The sequence below is a fragment of the Delphinus delphis genome, chromosome 5 (assembly GCF_949987515.2).
Source record: "Delphinus delphis chromosome 5, mDelDel1.2, whole genome shotgun sequence".
Lineage (NCBI taxonomy): Eukaryota > Metazoa > Chordata > Mammalia > Artiodactyla > Delphinidae > Delphinus > Delphinus delphis.
This window is the reverse complement of record NC_082687.1, coordinates 7,902,455-7,924,092: the sequence shown is the minus strand read 5'-3', so window position 1 is coordinate 7,924,092 and position 21,638 is coordinate 7,902,455. Positions and strand designations below refer to the sequence as shown.

At 42.6% G+C, this 21,638-nt stretch overlaps 1 protein-coding gene across 1 annotated transcript in view; it reads left to right on the top strand.

Moving 5' to 3' along the window:
- Window positions 1-464: 464 nt before the first annotated feature.
- Window positions 465-21,638, top strand: part of ABCG2 (ATP binding cassette subfamily G member 2 (JR blood group)) — a 124,231-nt gene continuing 103,057 nt past the window's right edge. The window contains exon 1 of the mRNA XM_060011966.1: window positions 465-925. The gene's annotated coding sequence lies outside the window, so the exon portion shown is untranslated. The remainder of the gene's footprint in view (window positions 926-21,638) is intronic.

The window sequence follows — 21,638 nt, the reverse complement described above, 5'->3', positions numbered from 1 at the left end:
TGCGAAGCCTTGGATCAAAAAACTGGTCACGGGTGGTAAAGGGTGGAGCCAGAAGCTCTTAGTATGTGTCAGATTTTGTCACCTGACATCCTTCATGTTTTCGCTGAAATGCCTATTTAATACAACCTTAACTTCCTGTTATACTTCTGGTTTAGAAAAGAACATTAGAAGGATAGCGGGTTCCAAATATAGTTCTTCTCTTCAAATCTCTAGTGGGCCTTTGCACTGAAACCTAATGCCAGCTGTGCTTTGGTTTCTTTCACTTCCTTTCCAAATCTGTGTTATCTTCCTGCTTGTATTCTTTTGCTAGAAGACAGAGCTTGTGAAAGGAGGCCCCTGTTACGTCACATCTAGCAAAAGACAGGAAGTTTACACAGAGCAAAACTATTTGCTAGAATCGGTTTTTATCCTTGCTAAAGTTGCCATGAGTGTCGGAGATACTGTCGTCAGGATTCTCTTGCACAAAGGAAAAGATATAAAAATATCTCTCTGACACGTGAATTTCTGCCTTTTTTATCCCCTTGCCAGGAACGTCGGAAAAGGATCCCAGGCTGGTTAGAGGCATTAGGTTGTCTGTTTGAATCCCAGTGATCGAGAAGGAAATGTGGTTAATAACCAGCTAACAGTGGAGAAAAAAGGAACTCAAGGAGATAGGAGAACTGGACATTATCCCACGGCTAGCTTATTTGGAAAGCCTCAGTCTTTCTGGTAGTCGGAAGACCTAGCCGGGGGCTGGTAAGTTTCCTCTCTGGTGCTTCCTCTTGCACCTTGAGAGCTGGAAGGAAGGGAAGCTCCTGGACTTTAATAGACGCGGACCTTGGTCTAAGTCTCTGTGGGAAAGCCAACAAGAGTCCAAATCTTCTCAGTATCACCACTGCCTCTCTACCAAGGTGCTTTCCTTCCAGCATCACAGATCATAACGGAGGTGAGTTGTTTGTTTTTGTTTTTTTCACATGTTCACACTGAGTGGAGAATCTTGATTCTTTTTTGGTATGTGCTTTTAACAAGTGTGTCGATTAAACCAGTACTTCTCATACTTGAATGTGTGTATGAATCACCTGGAGATGTTGTTAAAAAGCAGCAGAATTCAGTGGGCCTGAGACTCTGCATATCTGACACGTTCCCAGGTGACCTCGGTGCTGCGGGCCCATGAACCACGGGTAACAACGGCTAACACCCTCTCGGTCTGTTGCTTTTGGGGGAAAGGGGTTGGGAGATGCTGGCAGAGTGAAGGCATTCGGCTGAGCACATGATTTATGCAGAGCGCCTGGGAGGAAAATCAGACACCATTGTGCCCAGGTCGTACCTGCTTTGATGGACAGTCTCAGAGTTTGGGCGGTTGTGTTAAATAGTTCCTAGATGTGGTAAGCCACGTCCCCCCAAGTGAGAGAGGATGTTGGTCTGCTCCGTAGACCGCATGGGCCACTTTGAGCAGAGCCAGAAACATTGTTGCAATTTTGGGGAATAAGTATCCACATCGTGCCTTAACTGGGGTAGCGAGTGGTCCTTTGAACGTTTCAGCTTCAGTTGAAAATTACACATCTAGAAAAATAACTGGTGTCTTCCTCCTACCATTTGGAGGTGAAGATCGTACAGCGTGCGAATCTGTGATGCAGTTTAAAGTCAGTTGGAGTATGGAATACGATTGATGTGTTTTCTCTTCTTGTGAGAGTGTTCCTCTTTAAATCGAGCAGCCCTCTGTCCTAAATGATACATATTTATCAGAAAGTTGCTTTTAATCCGAAAGCCACAAGCCAAGAGGGCAAAAAACAAATAACAGGGAGGGTACCTATTCTGTGCCTCTTGAGGGGAGAAGCAAACAATGGGAGAAGAAAAGGGAAAGAAAGGCAAGTTGTGGCCCGGGAAGTCAGATGTGCAAAGTGAACACAAGAAACCCCAGCGTGATAATAGAATTCTTTCCCTCACATGCATGGGAGTTTTTCTAGAGCAGTAGCTCGCGTCTTCCTCAGCTAGAAAAATGTGCTTGAGACAGCATAGGTAAATTTAAAATTGCATTTTGTTTTGTTTCGGGTTTTTTTTGCGGTACGCGGGCCTCTCACTGTTGTGGCCTCTCGTTGCGGAGCACAGGCTCCGGATGCGCAGGCTCAGCGGCCATGGCTCACGGGTCCAGCCGCTCCGCGGCATGTGGGATCTTCCCAGACCGGGGCACGAACCCGTGTCCCCTGCATCGGCAGGCGGACTCTCAACCACTGCGCCACCAGGGAAGCCCTAAAATTGCATTGTTTTAATGAACATGCTGGAACTATTTGTCATTGAGTCAAGGACAGTCAATGGAATCAAAGGTCAGTGGCGTGAACAGGCCTGGTGAGGTTCAGTATGAATCCATTAAACCATCCCAGACGGAGGGGAGTTGCTTCTGTTTGAAATAAACGTCAAATAACATTCCTTTCCATTATGGAGCATAACGGGGGTGTTACTTAAAAATTTAACAACTTGCTTGGCACAAAGGCTGCCTAATCAAAACAGAAGCTGCTGTAAAGAGCCCACACCAAAGCAGGCCACACTGACAGGCAGTAAGAAGCGCAGCAGGGCTGTGTATCAGCCTCAGCTAAGCCTGCATGAACTTCTACGGGGGGAGAAATTGTAAAGCTACAGATGAGTTTAGAGACATATGATCACAGTCCTACCACCACCTGTCAGCGCTTTGGCCCCATTCTCTCAGGTGAGGCCACTTCCCTGACTTTCCAAGCCTGGAGCAGCCCCTCATTCCGGCTGTGTTATCTCCTGCAACCTTCACTAAAGAAAGGAGGGATCTCTTCAGTCACTGCAAGTGACCCAAAATCCTATCCATTTCCTGAGTACAAGGGAAAATGCGTGTATTCTTTTGTAAACAGATACGGCAGAAAAGGAAACTTGATCAGCACGCTATCCTTCCATACAAAGCATTGTCACGTATCTCACCCTGCTTGATTTTTCACAGCCATCATGGGGTACACGTCAAGGGGATTATTATTTTTACCTGTCAGTGAAGAAACTGAGGCTCCAGTTAAGCAATTTCTGAAAAGTCACACAGCTGGTTAGTAGGTGTGTTGGATTGAAACTTGGCCGTTTGCTGTAAGTTCAGGTTTATCCTGTACTTTTCTTCATCCCGTCAAGCATCCTCTCAAAACCTATGACAACCATTATTGTTCTCTGCTAGGATTTGTTGACTTTTAATGTCAAAATTTGAAACGTTTGTGCATTAAAAAGAGTCCTGTTTCTAGGATTGTCAGAATTATCCACGTTTGTCATAACCTTTGCATCCATTAGCGCCTCTACTCCCTAGGAATAAGCATTTTAGAGCAGGGCTTCGCAGACTTTACTGTGATTGAAAATCACCTGGGGAGCTTGCTAAAACTCAGATTCCTGGGCCCTAACTTCAGAGATCTGATTCAGTAGGTCAGGGCCCAGGCCTGAGAGTTCGCATGTCTAATAGCTCCCAGGTGATTTGAATGCTACCATCCAGAGACCATGCTTTTAGACTACAGGCATAGCTTCGGTCAGTATTTTTAAAGAACATATTTATGGTTTAATGAGGAGGTTTTGTGTGCTTAACAACAGAGATGATAGAGTCAGAATTCCTGGGTTTGAATATTGATGCCGTCACACTTATAAGCTGTGCGATCCTCGGGGACTTAACCATCCTGTGCCTCAGTTTCCTAATCTGTAAAATGGAGACAATGATACCACCTACCTCATATGGTGGTTGTGAGGATTAAATGACTTAACAGTTCCAGGCACAGACTATCTCTATGTGTGTTTGCTCTTATTATTTCTAAGTCTTGCTCAATTCATAATTATACTTTATAGTAGAAACACCAACAGCAAGAAGATATTGCGTGAGCAGGTATCAAATGCTGTTCTTTGATGTAGATGTTACCCCAGGACTTAATCATGAGTTACACATGTTCTTACGCGTGTATAAGTAGATGTCCTGAGCTGTCAGCTAGCGCTTCCCACTGAGGGGATAGAGAGCAGATGATGATGAGAAGTTGGCAAGGGCCCGATCACGCAAGGCTTTACATGTCCTCTTAAAAGCTTGAACTTAACTCTGACAGCAATGGAAGACATCAATGTAGTTTGAAGCTGGGGAGTGCAATCAGAATTGCATTTTAGAAGTGTCTCCTGCTGCAGCATGGAGGCCAGTTTGGGAAAAGGTTAGACTACAGGCAGAGAGCTGTTTAAATAGACTGTTGCAACCATCATGGAGAGAATTAATAAAGGCTCAGACGAAGGCAGTAGAGTAAAGCTCAGAGCAGGAATCCCATGGTTCAGGTGATGGAATGGAGCGTACGCCATGACTCAGAAAGGAAATGTGATACTGTGTTAAAACTCCTTCGCTTATGCCTCTTCTCTCCATCGAGGCTCCAGGAGGCTGAGGACTGAGCCTAACTTCTGTGTAGTCCCAGCCCCTAACTCCTAGTAGGTCTTTGATGGATGTTCGGTAGGTGAATGGATGAGGGGGAATAAATCAAATCCTCCTTGTGGTCAACAAGCGTCTATGTGATCTGGCCCCTGTATATCTCTCCAACCTCATCTCCCTTCTCTCTCATCTTTGTTCTTATCACGCTGGCCTTCCTTAAGGCCTTTGAAAATGCCCAACTGTGACCGCCAGTCCAGAGGGTATCAGACTACTGCCCTTGGGGAAAATTTGTCTTGCCACCTATTTTTTTTATTGAATGAAGTATTCTTTAAATTCTATAGTGCTTCACAGTTTTCGAAAGTTTCACACAGATGATTTCATATATCCCATAATAACCCCCCTTTCTGTAATCTCCTCCTCCTATATTGCCCCCCCTTCCCTCTCCCCACTGGTAACCACTAATTTGTTCTCTATACCTGTTAGTCTACTTCTTTTTTGTTATATTCACTAGTTTGTTGTATTGTTTAGATTCCACATATAAATGATATAATGCAGTATTTGTCTTTCTCTGTCTGACTTATTTCACTTAGCAAAATGCCCTCCAAGTCCATCCATGTTGATGCAAATGGCAAAATTTTATTCTTTTTAATGACTGAATAGTATTCCATTGTACATATATACACTACATCTTCTTTTTCCATCCATCTGTTGAGGGACACTTAGGTTGCTTCTATACGTTGGCAATTGTACATAATATTGCTGTGAACCCTGGGGTGCATGTATCGTTTTGAATTAGGGTTTTGGGTTTTTTTGCATATATACCCATCAGTGGAATTGCTGGGTCATATGATAGTCCTATTTTTAGTTTTTTGAGAACTCTCCATACTGTTCTGCACAGTGGCTGCACCAATTTACATTCCCACCAACAGTGAAGGAGGGTTCCCTTTTCTCTTAGAACTGCCATTTAATCTTCTATTTTCTGTTTGCTCTATATCTCCATTGTTTCTTTTTTCTTGTGTTTCTGTCTGCCATTTTAGTTGGCTCGTTTTCTATGATATTCTTCTGAGTTTTCTCTTTTTCTATGTTTCGTGTCTCTGCTCTATGTTTATGTTTTGTGGTTACCCTGAGGTTTCTATAAAAAGTCTCATAGATAAAGCGGTGCTTTTTCTGCTGCAAGCATTTTGTTTTCATTTACGTTTATGTTTTTGTTATTTCAAATTATAGCTTTTTATGTTGTGTTTGTCACCATACTGAGATAGCTAGCTATTTTTCTGCTTTCTTTTATTCTCCCTTTAACCCTTTTACCGTAATTAAGTGCTTAAAAACCTTTTCTGATAAAGAGTTACAATCTTCTAGTTCTGTTTATCACCTTGCTTAAAATTTTGTGTATTTCTGCCGTATTGTTTCTGGTAGAAAAGCTCCTTTCAACATTTCTTGTAAGGCAGTCTACTGATGATGAACTCCATCAAATTTGTCTGGGAAATTATTTCTTCTTCATATATGAAAGGTAAGTGCTGGGTGGAGCGTTCTTGACTGACAGCTTTTATCTTTCAGTATCTGAGAATGTTGCACTCCTTCCTGGCCTGTAGGTTTTCTGCTGAGAGATCTGCTGATAGCATAATAGGGGTTCCTTTGTAGGTTACCATCCTTTTTCCTCTGGTTGTCCTTAAAATTCCTTTTTTTTTTAATCATTGACTTTTGACAGTTTTAATATAATGTGTCTTGAAGAAGGTCTTTTGCATTGAGGTACTCAGGTATTTTCTTAGCTTCATAGATTTGTATGTCCAGTTCCTTTACCATGTTTGGGAAGTCCTCACCTATTATGTCTTTAAATAATTTCTCTGCTCCCTTCTCTCTCTTTTCTCCTTCTGGGGTGCCCATTATCCTAATGTTGCCTTTCCCAAAAGAGTTGGATATCTCTCAAAGAATTTCCTAATATTTTTATCTTTTTTCTCTCTCTTCTGCTTGTATGATTTCCAGATTTCTGTCTTTAAGCTCACTAATTCCCTCTTCCATATGACCTGCTTAATTTCCAGTACTTTCTAATACGTTCTTCATCTCGTTTATTGTGTTCTTCAGCCCCAGAATTTTTTGGTTCTCTTTTAGAGGTTCAGTTTCTTTGGTAAAGTATTCGTTCTGTTCATTAATTTTATTCCTGAGCTCATTAAACTGCCTTTCTGAGTTTTCTTGTACCTTGTTGAGTCTCTTCAAGACAGCTAGTTCAAATTCTCTATCAGTTAGATCACAATATTCATGACTCTAAGTTTGGTTTCTGGAAAATTGTCATTTTCTTTTCATGGTACAGTGTTACTGTGGTTCTTCATGTTGCTTGGTGAAGTATTCCTCTTCTGGTGCATTTGAAGTTAAATGACAGGTTAGCTGTTAGAGTCCTTTCTTTTGTTTTCCAGTAGATGGTGGTATCATACAAGTTTATGGTTTCTTTCACCTGAGCTGCCTCTGGTCATATTTGAGATTCAGCACTTGCCATTCTCAGCTGTCTCTGTAAGAGGTGTGGCTCCATGCCTTTGTTGTCACTTCTTGTTCCTCTGGGGTGGTTATTGCCTTGTTTCTGCCAGAACTGCTCTTGTCACTGGGATGGTGGGCTCTTTCCTTGCATCCAGGATCCCTTGAGACACAGGCTGCCCAGTGGGGGGAGGGAGACATTGGGAGGGGAGCTGGGGTCAAACAGGTATCCCTACCATGTCTGGTGTTGTAAGGTTTGCAGGCTCTACCACTGCTGATGATGGGTGCAAGGGCTGGGGTCATGAGTACCTCAACCAGTGGAGGAACGGTGTCCCAGGCCCCATTGCCGCTGCTGCCCAGTTACCTGTGGCCATGGGCGCTAGTGCAGTTGGGAGGCCAGAGTCATGTGTGCCACTTCCCCTTCTGCTACTAGGTTCTCTGAAGCTATGGGCTCTGAGTGTGAGTTGCTAGAGTCCATTCAGAGTCCCAGCATTAAGATTCATTATCATGAATTTAAAATCAGACAATCATAATTTTTATGTGTTTTTCTCCATCCATATTCAGGGGCAGGGGTGCAGGCACAGAGTGGGGGAGGTTTGAATTTAACTAGAGATTCTGGTTTTGCCAAGCAAGTGGCAACACAAAAGAGGAACAAGGGAGTTGAGGGTGTTTGCAAGGGTATTATCATAATGAATGATCATGGAATTTCAGCTGGTATGGAGATTAAAGATACCAGTAGGGATGAGGCAGAGTGAAATATTTGTGAAGTTAATGATTATAGGTCCTTGTGGGGGGTGTGTTAGAGTTGGGTTACTAGAAGGAGCTAGGTGGGGAGGTGCAGAGAGCACGACGCATAAAATGAGGTTGCGAATGACTGTGTCCACGGCACGCCCTGGAGGTGAATAGCTGAAGCAGGGTGGAGAACAAGAACACTGGAGGAGAGAAGTTCAAGGTAGGCAGAGGCCAGCATGCTAGAAAAATCACTTATGAGTATGTTGCATTCACCAAGAGGTACGACAGAAAGTGTTAGAGAGACTGACAGGGCGCCAGTTACTGATTAATGGGGGAAGAGGTCCTGGAGTCCCGAGAAAGCAGCAGCCGTGGAGAGCAGTCAGTGATGAAGTCTGGTGACATGAAATTCAAAGCTGAGATGTGGAGGGAAGTTAGTAGATGACCCACTTTGGGATGTCCGCATTTTGCAGTGGTTTCTTCTTTCAGAAGAAAGCTCTTTGGTTTCTGTAATGACTTTTTAAAAATAATTAATTAATTAATCAATGAATTAATTTCCGGCTCTGTTGGGTCTTCGTTGCTGCGCATGGGCTTTCTCTAGCTGCGGTGAGAGGGGGCTACTCTTCATTGCAGTGCACGGGCTTCTCACTGCGGTGGCTTCTCTTGTTGCGGAGCACGGGCTCTAGGCACACAGGCTCAGTAATTGTCGCGCACGGGCTTAGTTGCTCCGTGGCATGTGGGATCTTCCAGGGCCAGGGGTTGAACCTGGGTCCCGTGCATTGGCAGGCAGATTCTCAATGACTGCGCCACCAGGGGAGCCCCTGTAATGACTTTTTATGCTTTAATCACAAGAGGGCACCAGAGTCCAGTGAAGGATTATTTTTGTTCTTATCTAAAGCTAGGGCAACCGCATTTACTCTGAGTGAGGGGGGCACGATTAATAATCACTTGGGGCTACATGCACAGGGACTTTCCTGTGCAAACTGGGACATAAGCCCTGCACAGTATGAACATGGCCAATTTAATTATGAACTAGCTCTACACTAAAGGTTCTCATTCCCAAAGATCACTACAATACTTATGACACACAGGCAGATTAGAAAAAGTGACCAAACTTGCTCTTATCTTGAAGAGAAGATCAAGAAAGACTTTCCTCTGCATCCCACCTCCCTAATTATATTTATTTCCTATCCCATTTTTCCCCTCAGTGCGATCTTAGTTTGACTGTATCTTCAAGTAAGAGAATTGCTCTATCCCAAATTATCTTGGTCATTTGAAAGTAGTCTAAAGTGTTCTCTAACTTCCCATACTTCTTGGGACTTCCCTGGTGGCACAGTGGTTAAGAATCCACCTGCCAATGCAGGGGACACAGGTTTGATCCCTGGTTTAGGAAGATCCCATATGCTGCGGAGCAGCTAAGCCCGTGTGCCACAACTACTGAGCCTGCACTCTAGAGCCTGCATGCCACAACTACTGAAGCCCGCGCACCTAGAGCCCGTGCTCCGCAACAAGAGAAGCCACCGCAATGAGAAGCCCATGCACCACAACAAAGAGTAGCCCCCAGCTTGATGCAACTAGAGAAAGCCCACATACAGCAATGAAGACCCAGCACAACCAAAAATAAATTAAAAACAAATAAAAAGAAAACCAAAAGGAGAGCAGCTGTTAAAAACAAACAAAAATTCTCATGGTTCTTTTCTGAATATCTTTTATCTTCTATATTACATGATAATTATTTCTATACTTGTTTTATTTCTTCTTTTAAACATGACTTACATGCTGAGGACAGTAAAGAACAGATGTTGAAAATGGCTCTTTCTTTTTCCTTCCAGTTTTATTGAGATATAATTGACATCCAGCACTGTATAAGTTTGAGGTTTACAGCATTTGATTTACATGTATTATGAAGTGATTATCACAGTAAGTTTAGTCAACATCCATCATCTCATATAGATACAAAATTAAAAGTCATCTTATGAACATAAATTCAAGTATGGTTGAAAGGGGATTGTTGTGAATAACAAAAGATGCTCCCATGACTCCTATCACTCAGTAAATTACAAGAGTTTTAGAAGCTGTGTCAGGAACCGAGGACAAAGACCAAATATATATTTCTTACTGGATGTCACACGTCCCTTTTGAAAACGTACCATCAGCCTCCACTGGTGGGCACCTAGAGAATTTGAGGATGGGGGCTGGTTGCTTGAGAAACCAACTATGTGATTAAAGAATTTCAACCTCATCCCCCAACCTCCAGGGAGGAGAGGAGGCTGAAAGTTGGGTTCATCAGTCACCATTGACCAGTGATTTAATCAATCATGACTACATCATGGAACCTCCATAAAAACCCCTAACTGAAGGGGTTCAGAGAGCTTTAGAGCTGGTGAACACATCAAGGTGCTGAGAAGGGGGTGTATCCAGAGAGGGCATGGAGCTGCGTGCTGCCTCTCCCATCCTGGCCCTAGGCATCTCTTCTACTTGGCTGTTAACGAGTTGTATCTTTCATACTAAACCAGTACCAATAAGTAAACTGTTTTCCCAAGTTCTGTGTGCTGTTCTAGCAAATTATCGAACTTGAGGAGGGGCCTGTGGGAACACCTGATGTCTTTTCACTTCACACTGGCAGATGCCTTGGGGAATTACACCTGGGTCTTTGGGTCTAGCCAAAGGGCACACTAACGAAGCTTAAATACATATGACTCTTACGGCAACATAATAGTTGGCCTTCCTCTACAGATTTTTTTTTAAGTATTTCATTTCTCTTTTTTTAAACTATGTATTTATTTTGTTTATTTATTTTCTTTATTGTTTTTGGCTGCGTTGGGTCTTAGTTGCAGCATGTGGGATCTTTTGTTGCGGCACATGGGCTCTTCTTTGTAGCGCACAGGTTTCTGTCTAGTTGTGGCGCGCGGGCTTCTCTCCAGTTGTGGTGTGCGGGTTTTCCTCTCTCTAGTTGAGGCGCGTGAGCTCAGTAGTTGTGGCATGCGTGGGCTTAGTTGCCCCACAGCATGTGGGACCTTAGTTCCCCGACCAGGGATCGAACCTGCGTCCCCTGCATTGGAAGGTAGATTCTTTATCACTGGACCACCAGGGAAGTCCCTCAGCTACAGATTAAAGCATGACCTACTGCATTATTTCTGCTTCCCATCTCTACCTTTTCTTGACCAATACAGAGATTTCTTTCTCTTCATTCATTCCAGTGAAGAGGAGATGTAAGTTCTCCTATGTAGGCCACAAATAGTCACCCTTTAGTGTTGAAGTCCTTTTATGGATGTTAAGATGAGCAGCCCTTACAAGGCAAAGCCAGGTATTTTCTTAGGAATAAATTTTGGTCCATTTTAGCACATTAAAAGTGGGGGGGAAACAAATTGATCAAATCTAATCTTGTCTAATCTCAAACATTGTTTCTCAGAGTGTGGTCCACAGTCTACCTGCGTCAGAGTCAGAATCACCTGGTAATGTTCTTTTAAAGTCTAGATTCCTGGCTTCTTATCTACTGAATCAAAATCTTGTTTGTGTGTGTATGTATTTTGTAAGAGTCTTTATTTATGAAAAGGACCAAAGTGATTCTGATGTATTCTAAGCCAGCTGTCATGGTTTTATAACTAGTTGAATCAGCTTAACTTTCGTTAGTGTGCCTATAGCTATATTCAAGACCTGCTAGGGACTTCCCTGGTGGCATAGTGGTTAAGAATCTACCTGCCAATACAGGGGACACGGGCTTGAGCCCTGGTCTGTGAAGATCCCACATGCTGTGGAGTCACTAAGCCCATGTGCCACAACTACTGAGCCTGCGCTCTAGAGCCTGTGAGCCACAACTACTGAGCCTGTGTGCCACAACTACTGAAACCCACGTGCCTAGAGCCCGTGCCCCGCAACAAGAGAAGCCACCGCAATGAGAAGCCCGTGCACCGCAATGAAGAGTAGCCCCCACTCACCGCAACTAGAGAAAGCCGCGCGCAGCAACGAAGACCCAACACCGCCATAAATAAATAAATAAATTTATTAAAAAAATAAAACGAATTCCTTCCGATAACCAGTAGATAGCAAGACTATCTATTGATGCCACTCAAAGCAATAAAATTATCTTTTTTTAAAAAAAAAAAGACCTAATAGACAACTTGAATAGACCTATATCTTAAAGTACTTGAATCAATAATTAATAACCTTCCAAAACAGAAAGCACCAGATCGAGATGGGTTCACTGGGAAATTCCACCAAACATTTAAGGGAAAATTCTACCAATACTCATCCATCTCTTTCAGAAGATAGAAGCCAAGGGGATACTTCCTAACTCACTCTATGAGCAGTATCCTTACACCAAAACCAGATAATGACATTACAAGAAAAGAAAACAAAGTACAGACCAATATCTCTTGTGACATAGATGCAAAAATCCTCCATAAAATATTAGCAGGTTGAATCCAACAGTGTATGAAAAGAATTATATACTATGTGGGATTACACACCCCAAATTTTACACAACATGGCCTATATTTCAGGTAGGCAAGGCTGGCTCAGTATTTGAACTAAATTATTGTAATCAGTCACATCAACAGGCTAAACAAGAAAAATCACATGATCATATCAAAAGATGATAAAAAGCATTTGATAAGATGGAATACTCATTCACGGTAAAAACTCTCATCAATCCAGGAAGAGAGGAGAACTCCCTCAGCTTGATAAAGAACATCTACAAAAAGCCTACAGTCAACATCATACTTAATGGTGAGAAGCTAGACGCTTCTCAGGAACAAGGAACAAGGCAGGAACAAGGCAATGATGCTATCTCTCAACACTCTTTTTCAGTTATCGCACTGGGAGTCCTAGCAATGCAATAAGACAAGACGTTATGGCAATTGGGAAGGAAGAAATAAAACTGTTTTGGGCTGCAGATGACATGCTTGTCTATGTAGAAAATCCAAACAAATCATCAACAACAAAAACAGTAACAGCAACAAAATGGGAAAAGGATTTGAAAATGAATAGATACATGTGTATGTATAACTGAATCACTTTGCTGTACACCTGACGCTAACACAACATTGTTAATCAACTATACTCCAATATAAAATAAAAATTTTAAAAAAAGCAATAACAACAACAAAAACTCCTGGAACTAATAAATGATATAGCAAGGTTGCAGGATGCAAGGTTAATAAGCAAAAAGTCAACCACTTTTCTATATACTAGCAATGAACAAGTGTAATTTGAAATTAAAAATACAGTACCATTTACATTAGATCCTCAAAAGTGAAATACTTAGGTATAAATCTAACAAAATATGAACAAGATCTGTGTGATGAAAGCTACAAAACTCTGATGAAAGAAATCTACGAATAACTAAATACAGAGATATTCCATATTCATGGGCAGGAAGATTCAATATTGTCAAGATGTCAGTTCTTCCCAACTTGATCTATAGATTTAATGCAATCCCAATAAAAAAGTCAGCAAGTTATTTTATAGATATTGACAAACTGATCCTAAAATTTATATGGAGAGGCAGAAAAACCTGGTATAGCCAACGTAATACTGAAGGAGAAGAACAAAGTTGGAGGGCTGAGACTACCTGACTTCAAGACTTACTATAAAGCTACAGTAAGTAAGACAGTCTGATATTGGTGCAAGAATAGGCAAATAGATGATGGAGCAGAATAAAGCCCAGAAAAAGACACACGTGAATATAGTCCACTGATTTTTGACAAAGGAGCAAAGGCAATGCAAATGGCATAAAAATAGTCTTCAACAAATGGTGCTAGAACAAATGGACAGCCACAGGGAGGACAAAAAAAAGAATCGAAGCACAAACCTTACCCCCTTCACAAAAATTAAAGTGCATCATAGACCTAAATGGAAAATGCAAAGCTATAAAACTCCAAGAAAATAACATAGCAGAAAATCTAGGTGATCTTGGACACGATGATGACTTTTTAGATACAACACCAAAGACAGGACCCATGAAAGAAATTATCGATAGGCTAGGCTTCGTTAAAATTAAAAGCTTCTGGGGCTTCCCTGGTGGCACAGTGGTTGGGAGTCCGCCTGCCGATGCAGGGGACACGGGTTCGTGCCCCGGTCCGGGAAGATCCCACGTGCCGCGGAGCGGCTGGGCCCATGAACCATGGCCGCTGAGCCTGCGTGTCCAGAGCCTGTGCTCCGCAACGGGAGAGGCCACAACAGTGAGAGGCCTGCGTAACGCCAAAAAAAAAAAAAATTAAAAGCTTCTGGTCTGTGAAAGACAATGTCAAGGGAATAAGGAGACAAGCCACAGACTGGGAGAAAATATCTACCAAACACATATCTGATAAAGGACTGTTTTCCAAAACATACAAAGAACTCTCAAAACTCAACACTAAGAAAATAAACAACCCCATTAGAAAATGCCAAACACTTGAACACAGTGTTCACACGGTGTTCAACACAGTGTTCAAGTACCTCACCAAAGAAGATATATAGATGGCAAATAAGCATATGAAAAGATGCTCCACAACATGTCATTATGGAATTGCAAATTAAAACAGGAATAAGATACCACTACACACCTATCAAAAAGGCAAAACTCTAAAACACTGACAGGGATTTCCCTGGTGGTGCAGTGGTTAGGAATCTGCCTGCCAATGCAGGGGACACGGGTTCGAGCCCTAGTCTGCGAAGATCCCACATGCCGTGGAGCAACTAAGCCCGTGCGCCACAACTACTGAGCCTGCTCTATAGAGTCCGTGAGCCATAACTACTGAAGCCTGCGCGCCTAGAGCCCGTGCTCCGCAACACGAGAAGCCACTGCAGTGAGAAGCCCGCACACCGCAACGAAGAGTAGACCCCACTCGCCGCGACTAGAGAAAGCCCGCGTGCAGCAGTGAAGACCCAACGCAGCCAAAAAATTTTCATATAAATAAATACATTTATTTTAAAAAATTCTTTAAAAAAAACAAACACTGACAACATCAAATGCTGTCCAAGAACTTTCATTCATTGCTGGTGGGAATTCAAATTGGTACAGCTACTTTGGAAGACAGTTTCCCAGTTTCTTACAAAACTAAACATACACTTACCACGGGATCTAGCAATCACATTCCTCAGGATTTACCCAAATGAGTCGAAAACATAGGTCCTCACCAAAACCTGAACACAGATGTTCACAGCAGCTCTAGTCATAACTGCCAGAACTTGGAAGCAACCAAGATGTCCTTCAGTAGGTGGATGGATAAATAAACTGTGGTACATCCAGACAATGGAATATTATTCAGTGTCAAAAAGAAATGAGCTATCAAGCCGTGAAGAGACATGGAGGAAACAAATGCACGTTACTAAGTGAAAGAAGCCACTCTGGGAAGGCCACATGCTGTATGCTTCCAACTACGTGACCTTCAGGGAAAGGCAGAAGTATGCAGACAGTAAAAAGTCAGTGGTTGCCGGGGGCAGCAGGACAGCAAGGAATGTGGAGCACAGAGGATTTTTAGGGCAGTGCAACTCTTCTGTGTGACAACACAGTGGTGGATATCTTTGTCGAAGTCCATGTGCACCACCAAGAGTAAACCCTGATGTAAACTATGGACTTGGGGTGATAATGAGACGTCCGTGTCTGTTCATCACTTGTAAGAAATGTTCCACTCTGGAGTATTATGTTGATTTGGGAGAGGCTGTGCTTATAGAGGGCAAGGGGTATATGGGAACTCTGTACTCTCTTCTGTCTTGCTGTGAACCTAAAACTGCTCCAAAAATTAAAGTCTATTTAAAAGGAAAAAGAAAACATATAAGTATTTAATGAAGAGGCATGTATGTGTAAACAACACCACCGAAACCAGCGTGACACGGAAATTATTCACTTAATGCCGGGCTTTTTGGATCCCAGTTCTACTGCATCCTAATCTGTCACCTTGGCCACCTTCCTGCTTCCTCATCTGTCACAAAGGAGACCCCTATCTCCTAGGTTGCTGAGAGGACAAAACCAATTAAACCATGTTAAGTGTTTAGAAAAGTGTCTGGTAGTTAGTAAGTATACAATAAATGTTAGCTATTATTATTAATATTAAGCAACACAACATTTTATAAATGTATCATGCCAGGAGATGTCATGTCTGCCGGGAAAAAAAAGGTACACATTTTCTTAATATAAGTATATGCCCTAAAATATGGTAGAAAATAGCATAATATGACAACATATGATCCATAGACCAGATAGTCTCTTTTGATACTCCTAATTAAAAGCAGCTATTTGGTGACTCTGTTATAATGTTAAGCAGAGCGATCATTAAAATATGCAAAAACATCGTACGTAAGTATGAGATTCAGGTCGAGGAGGTGCACAATTATGAAAATTGAGGGAGATAAAGATTATTGGATGACATGAGTCAAAGTGAGATTTTGCAAATAAAATGTCCAATATCATGTTAGTCCAGAGATTCTTGAAGTGGGTTGTTAGGCAGGACGTATCTGCCCCAGGAACTGTTCTTTTTTTTTTTTTTTTTAATTGAGTAATGTATTTCATACAACCAATGTTAAACTACATTAAGACTCTATTCTCTTGATTTTTTAGTTTCTTCTGATATGTATAGTCTAGGAATTCAGAAGATACAGAAAAGGAAAGGAGAGGCAGCAAGAAAGCTACAATGGACAGGGCAGAGTGATTAGAGGGTCTAGTCCCGTGGTTCTTGTGTCTTGATGTGTAAGAGTCACCTGGAAGCTACTAAGGAACACAAGGGCCCAGGTTCACTGAAACAGGAATGGGTCTGGGTCTTTGTATTTTTACCAGATTTCCCAGACGATGGTGGTAGGGACCAAGGTTTGATCTAGACTGTCTATCTAACTAATCTCTTCCTTACTGCTCAAGGCCCAGGAAGGCGCAGCATGGACATCAGCTGAGCGCCAGCTAGAAATGCAGACTCTTGCGCCCCATCTCAGATCTACAGAGTCAGAATCTGCCTTTTCAGCCAGATCCTCGGGTGGTTCCAAATGCACATTAGGGGTGGAGCAGCCTTGGATTTCAACCTGTCTGCAGGTTAGAATCCTCTGGGAGAGATTCCGATTTAATTGTGTGGGGTTGGCCTGGACTCTGGAGTTTTTAAAAGTTCCCCAGGCTATTTAAATTTCAGCCATGTTTGAAAAGAGCATAGTAGCCAAAATCACAGCATGAATATAGGTGCAGTACTATCATGTTTAGCTCAAAGGGTCTTTTTTTTTTTAAATAAATTTATTTATTTATGCCTTCATTGGATCTTTGCTGCTGTGCGCAGGCTTCCTCTAGTTGCGGCAAGCAGGGGCTACTCTTCGTTGCGGTGCGCGGGCTTCTCATCGCGGTGGCTTCTCGTTGCGGAGCACGGGCTCTAGGCGCACAGGCTTCAGTAGTTGTGGCTTGAGGGCTCAGTAGTTGTGACTCCCGGGCTCTAGAGCACAGGCTCAGTAGTTGTGGTGCACGGGCTTAGTTGCTCTGCAGCATGTGGGATCTTCCCGGACCAGGGCCCGAACCCGTGTCCCATGCGTTGGCAGGTAGATTCTCAACCACTGCACCACCAGGGAAGTCCCGCTCAAAGGGTCTTTAACAACTGCAGTATTCTGTGGGCTGCCCCCAGCATGGTACTCATGGGACAATATCCATTAATGCCCCTCAACAATTTAGAGAGATTATATTTGTAGAATTATTTGTTTGAATAGTTTAGTAACATAAAACTCTCCTTAGTTTCTCTTTTTTCTTTCACTCCCACCCAGATTCCTTACCCTAGCAGAGTAGGTTTCCATTCAAATATATCTTTTTTTCTTTAAGATTTTTTTTTGGATACGGACCATTTTTTAAAAGTCTTTGTTGAATTCGTTACTGTTTTATCTTTTTGGGGGTTTTTTGGCCGTGAGTCATGTGGGATTTTAGCTCCCCGACCAGGGGACGGACCCACACCCCCTGCATTGGAAGGTGAAGTCTTAACCACTGGACAGCCAGGGAAGTCCCCTGTTCAACTATATATTTAATAAAACTGTTTGGCGTTCAGCAAAGTATCAGTAAAATTAGACTCCGTTCATAACCATTGAAAACACTGAGGATGATACAGAAGACTGTACTGCAGCTTATTCAGGGACTGCAGAGGTGAGGACAGAAAGGCGGATGGATCTGAGGAGGAGGTACAAAGATGAAAGAACTGAGGGAAAGCAGAGAGAGTGAATACTTGCTTGTTCTTTTTGGTTTTGTAAACTCTTAATGACAACTGGATTCTAGCCACTGGATTCAATGACCCAAAGCTGCAGCCAGCTGGCAACCATGGCTTGTTTACAAAGAAAGTCATAGTTAACAAATTGTGGGATGATTTCTTCCACGTGGTTTAATTAGAGTGTTCCAATATTGAGGCTCCAAGATGACATGACAGCTACACCCGAGGAACTAGGTTTTCTTTAAACCTCATAAAGAAAAAGCGCAGCTGAATGTTATTGATGGTATCAAAGTAAAATTTTGATCCCAGTGGCACAAGGCTAATCTTTATAGATGACCCAGAGATACTGACTTTCTGTTTTTGCACCAGAAAGTCTTAAAGCAGCAGCCAGATCAAAGGTGTCTCTGTTCCTGAAAAGAGAAGATAACCCTCTAAATATAATTACATACCTCCTTTTAATCACTTTGCAGAGCTTCTATTTTTCTCTAGTTTTCTTCTCTTCAAGTAGGAAAGAATTTTGTTGGCTTCGGAAGGAGCCAACATACTCTACCTAGAAAGAACTCAGGCAAGTCAGTCCCCGACTGCAAGAATAACAGGTATGGGATATTGGTTATATTTGCTTAGTGTACCATTTGGGTGCAAAGGATGACTTTACTATAGACGTTCAGTAATCAACAGCGTGGGCGTAAAGTTGCTCACCCCCAGTGGCCACATGTGTCTCTGTGTATGTAATAGTTTTGTACCTCTTCAGCGGATTTCAGGTTCTGGATCAGCTGGCCTCATTTGGCACAGTAAGAAAACTCCATTTTCTTTTATTTGTTTTGTTGCCTACAATAAAGGGGGTCGTTGACAGTGTTTTGAAGGAATGGAGGACTTCAGTTGCTTTTGATGAAAAGAGATTGGTGATTCTCTCCGTCATAGAATGATTAATTGCATGGTTTTGGAGGATTCGGATACTGATAGGAGTATTTGATTTCATAATTTTAAGAATAGTTGGTTCTGCATGGAACTAGACTTGAGGTCTTCAGCTGCTGCAGTATTTGTCAGTGAAATACAAAATATGTTTGTGATTCCACAGACCAGGAAGGCCAGGCTGGCCCGAACAGTGCTACTCAGCTTCCTAAGAGTGGTGCCAATTCTTTGCTTTGGCTTTGCCTTCCTAAAGCTGCTTCCCCCTCGGCCAGGAGCTGTTCACCCTTTCCCGAAGCACGTCTACCAGCTGGGGCGCATTAGGAAATGGCCAAACAATTCCTTTAGTTCTGTTTCCTTCAACTTCCACTGGCAGAGAACTTGACAGCCTGTCGTCTTTCCTGAAGCACAATCACCGAAGCTGTTGGCGTCTCGGGCTCTTCTCTATAAAATGATTGCAAAGTCTTCCAAAGACCCGGCAGACCGCAGCATGCCAGCTCACCACTGCGCACATTACCCCTCAAGATATGGGTTGCTTGACTTTCTCTCCGTTTATTTGGTAAAGCCAGGATTCTAGTCTTAAAAATACGTAAGCATTAAACCCCTTGGGCGTGTGTTTCAGTTACATTTTCAGTTGCAAAAATTCTTTTCTGTCTTGGAAAAGTAGGGGTCTAAACTTTTTTCACACTGCCTTCTGATATACACACTGATTCCAACTCACTTGGTGTAAAAAAAAAATATATATATATATATATATGAAAATATATAAACAACCCACAGATGCATACTTCATTCTGAAAATTTACTCTCTTCCTTCACTTTCACCAACATACTTTTATCTCCCCTTTCAATGTGGTAACCTGTCCCATCACTTCTTCCTTTACAGTGCTTCAGAAATGTATGTCTTTCTAAAACCTGTGAACTTAGTTTAGCTTACCTTTTATTCCTTTATATCTGGACTGTTTTCTAACTACTGTATTCTCTGCCAACAGTGCTCACTTCTTTAGTCTAACTTAAACCATCCTACACCTTGTCCCTAGTATAATCTTTATTCTAGAGCCACCAAACTCTTTCATCTATCCTTACTGTTGAAAACCCATTCATTCTTCTCCCTATGGAAAGAATCAGGTCCAAACTCCTGAGCCTGGGAAAAACAACCGTCACAGCCTGGAGCTAAGAGGCCTTTCCTCACTCTTCTTTTGTAAACACCTGGGCTGCAGTGTGAGAGGATCAACTCGCATCTTAAAATCACATCTGTTATTTTCTCACTTCCATCCCTTTGGCACACACAGGCTTCTGTCTGCTTCTCAGACCTTTCCCCATTCTTACATCTTCAAACCTAATATGTTTTTCAAGGCCAAGGTCCTTAAAGACCAGCCTCCTCCATAAAGGCTTTTTGACCCCTGTAGCCTACAGCAGTCTCCTACTTTGAGCTCTTAACACTTATTCTCACTTATTGGCAACTTGTCACTTACTGCCTCTTGTATGTCTTCAAAACGACTGTCTCCTATTATCATTTAACTTTGGGATGTTTATAACTTATCCCCTCAACTAAATCATGAACGCCTTCATTCATTTATTAATGTTAACTGGGTTTACCAAGTGCCAGGTACTGTGCTATAGCTGTGGGGAGAAAGTTTGTTTTCTCCTTACAGTGCAGTTCTCAAAGCAGATTTTTTTTTAATGTGTAACAAGTAGGTTTCAGGCATGATGCTCTAGCAGAGACTTCTGCTACACTCCTCAGTGTCCGGTGGAGAAATCTGTCAAAGGTACTGAAGTATATTAAAAGGATAATTTTTATTAACTCTTCCTGGGTCTTCAACACTATGGACTTCCCAGTTATTGCATGAGTTCAGTTAGACTCCCTACCTACTGGTGCTTTTATAAAAATTGTATTTTAGGGCTTCCCTGGTGGCACAGTGGTTGAGAGTCCGCCTGCCGATGCAGGGGACACGGGTTCGTGCCCCGGTCCGGGAAGATCCCACATGCCGCGGAGCGGCTGGGCCCGTGAGCCATGGCCGCTGAGCCTGCGCGTCCGGAGCCTGTGCCCCGCAACGGAAGAGGCCACAACAGTGAGAGGCCCGCGTACCGAAAAAGGAAAAAAAAAAAAAAAAAAATTGTATTTTAACATCACCGTTAGAAGCAGATTCTGTAAGATGGTGTGATATGGTTAACTATTAAGTGGTATAAACGGGGATGGATCCTAGGCTCCTTTTTTTTTTTGGTATGCGGGCCTCTCACTGCTGTGGCCTCTCCCGTCGCGGAGCACAGGCTCCAGACGCGCAGGCTCAGCGACTATGGCTCACGGGCCCAGCCACTGCAAGGCATGTGGGATCTTCCGGGACCGGGGCACGAACCCGCGTCCCCTGCATCGGCAGGCGGACTCCCAACCACTGCGCCACCAGGGAAGCCCCTAGGCTCCTTTTTAACTGAAATCTTAGTGATAGGACCTGTGATCGGTTCGAAAAAATACCCTTCTTCCACTGAGACTAGAGACAAGCAGGCTGCTATGGGCTGATGAGATATACTAAATTTGAGCTTTTTTGATCCTCTCAAGGGATGTTTTGAGGGGCTGAAAAGCCTATTCAGAAGTCTACTTGAATTTTAGAAATTAATATTTGGAGATCAAAGTTATAAATTCAAGGCTCTAGTTTTTCTCAAGTCTGTAAATTCAGTTTACTGATGCGATTGCTCTGTTTAGAAGTCTAACACATTTTATTATTCACTTCTAAGAGCCCTTTCAGTAATGTTTGGTCTAATTTATAAACTCATTTAATTTAACACTTCCAAACACTTTGTACGTGGAAGAAGGAAATTCAGTTTCCCTAGTGTGTTGGGGGACCCCTAGACCACCCCGACCTTCAGATTCACTGGAAGGATTTACAGACCTCAGCGTGTAGGTCTACTCATAGCTAAGGTTTATTATAGCAATGTAGTAAGAATACACAGGCAGATTGTAAGGGAAAGACAAAGGCAGAGTCTGGAGGACTCCATCTGTAAGCTTCCCTGTGCTCTTTCCCTCTCACAAGGGGTCA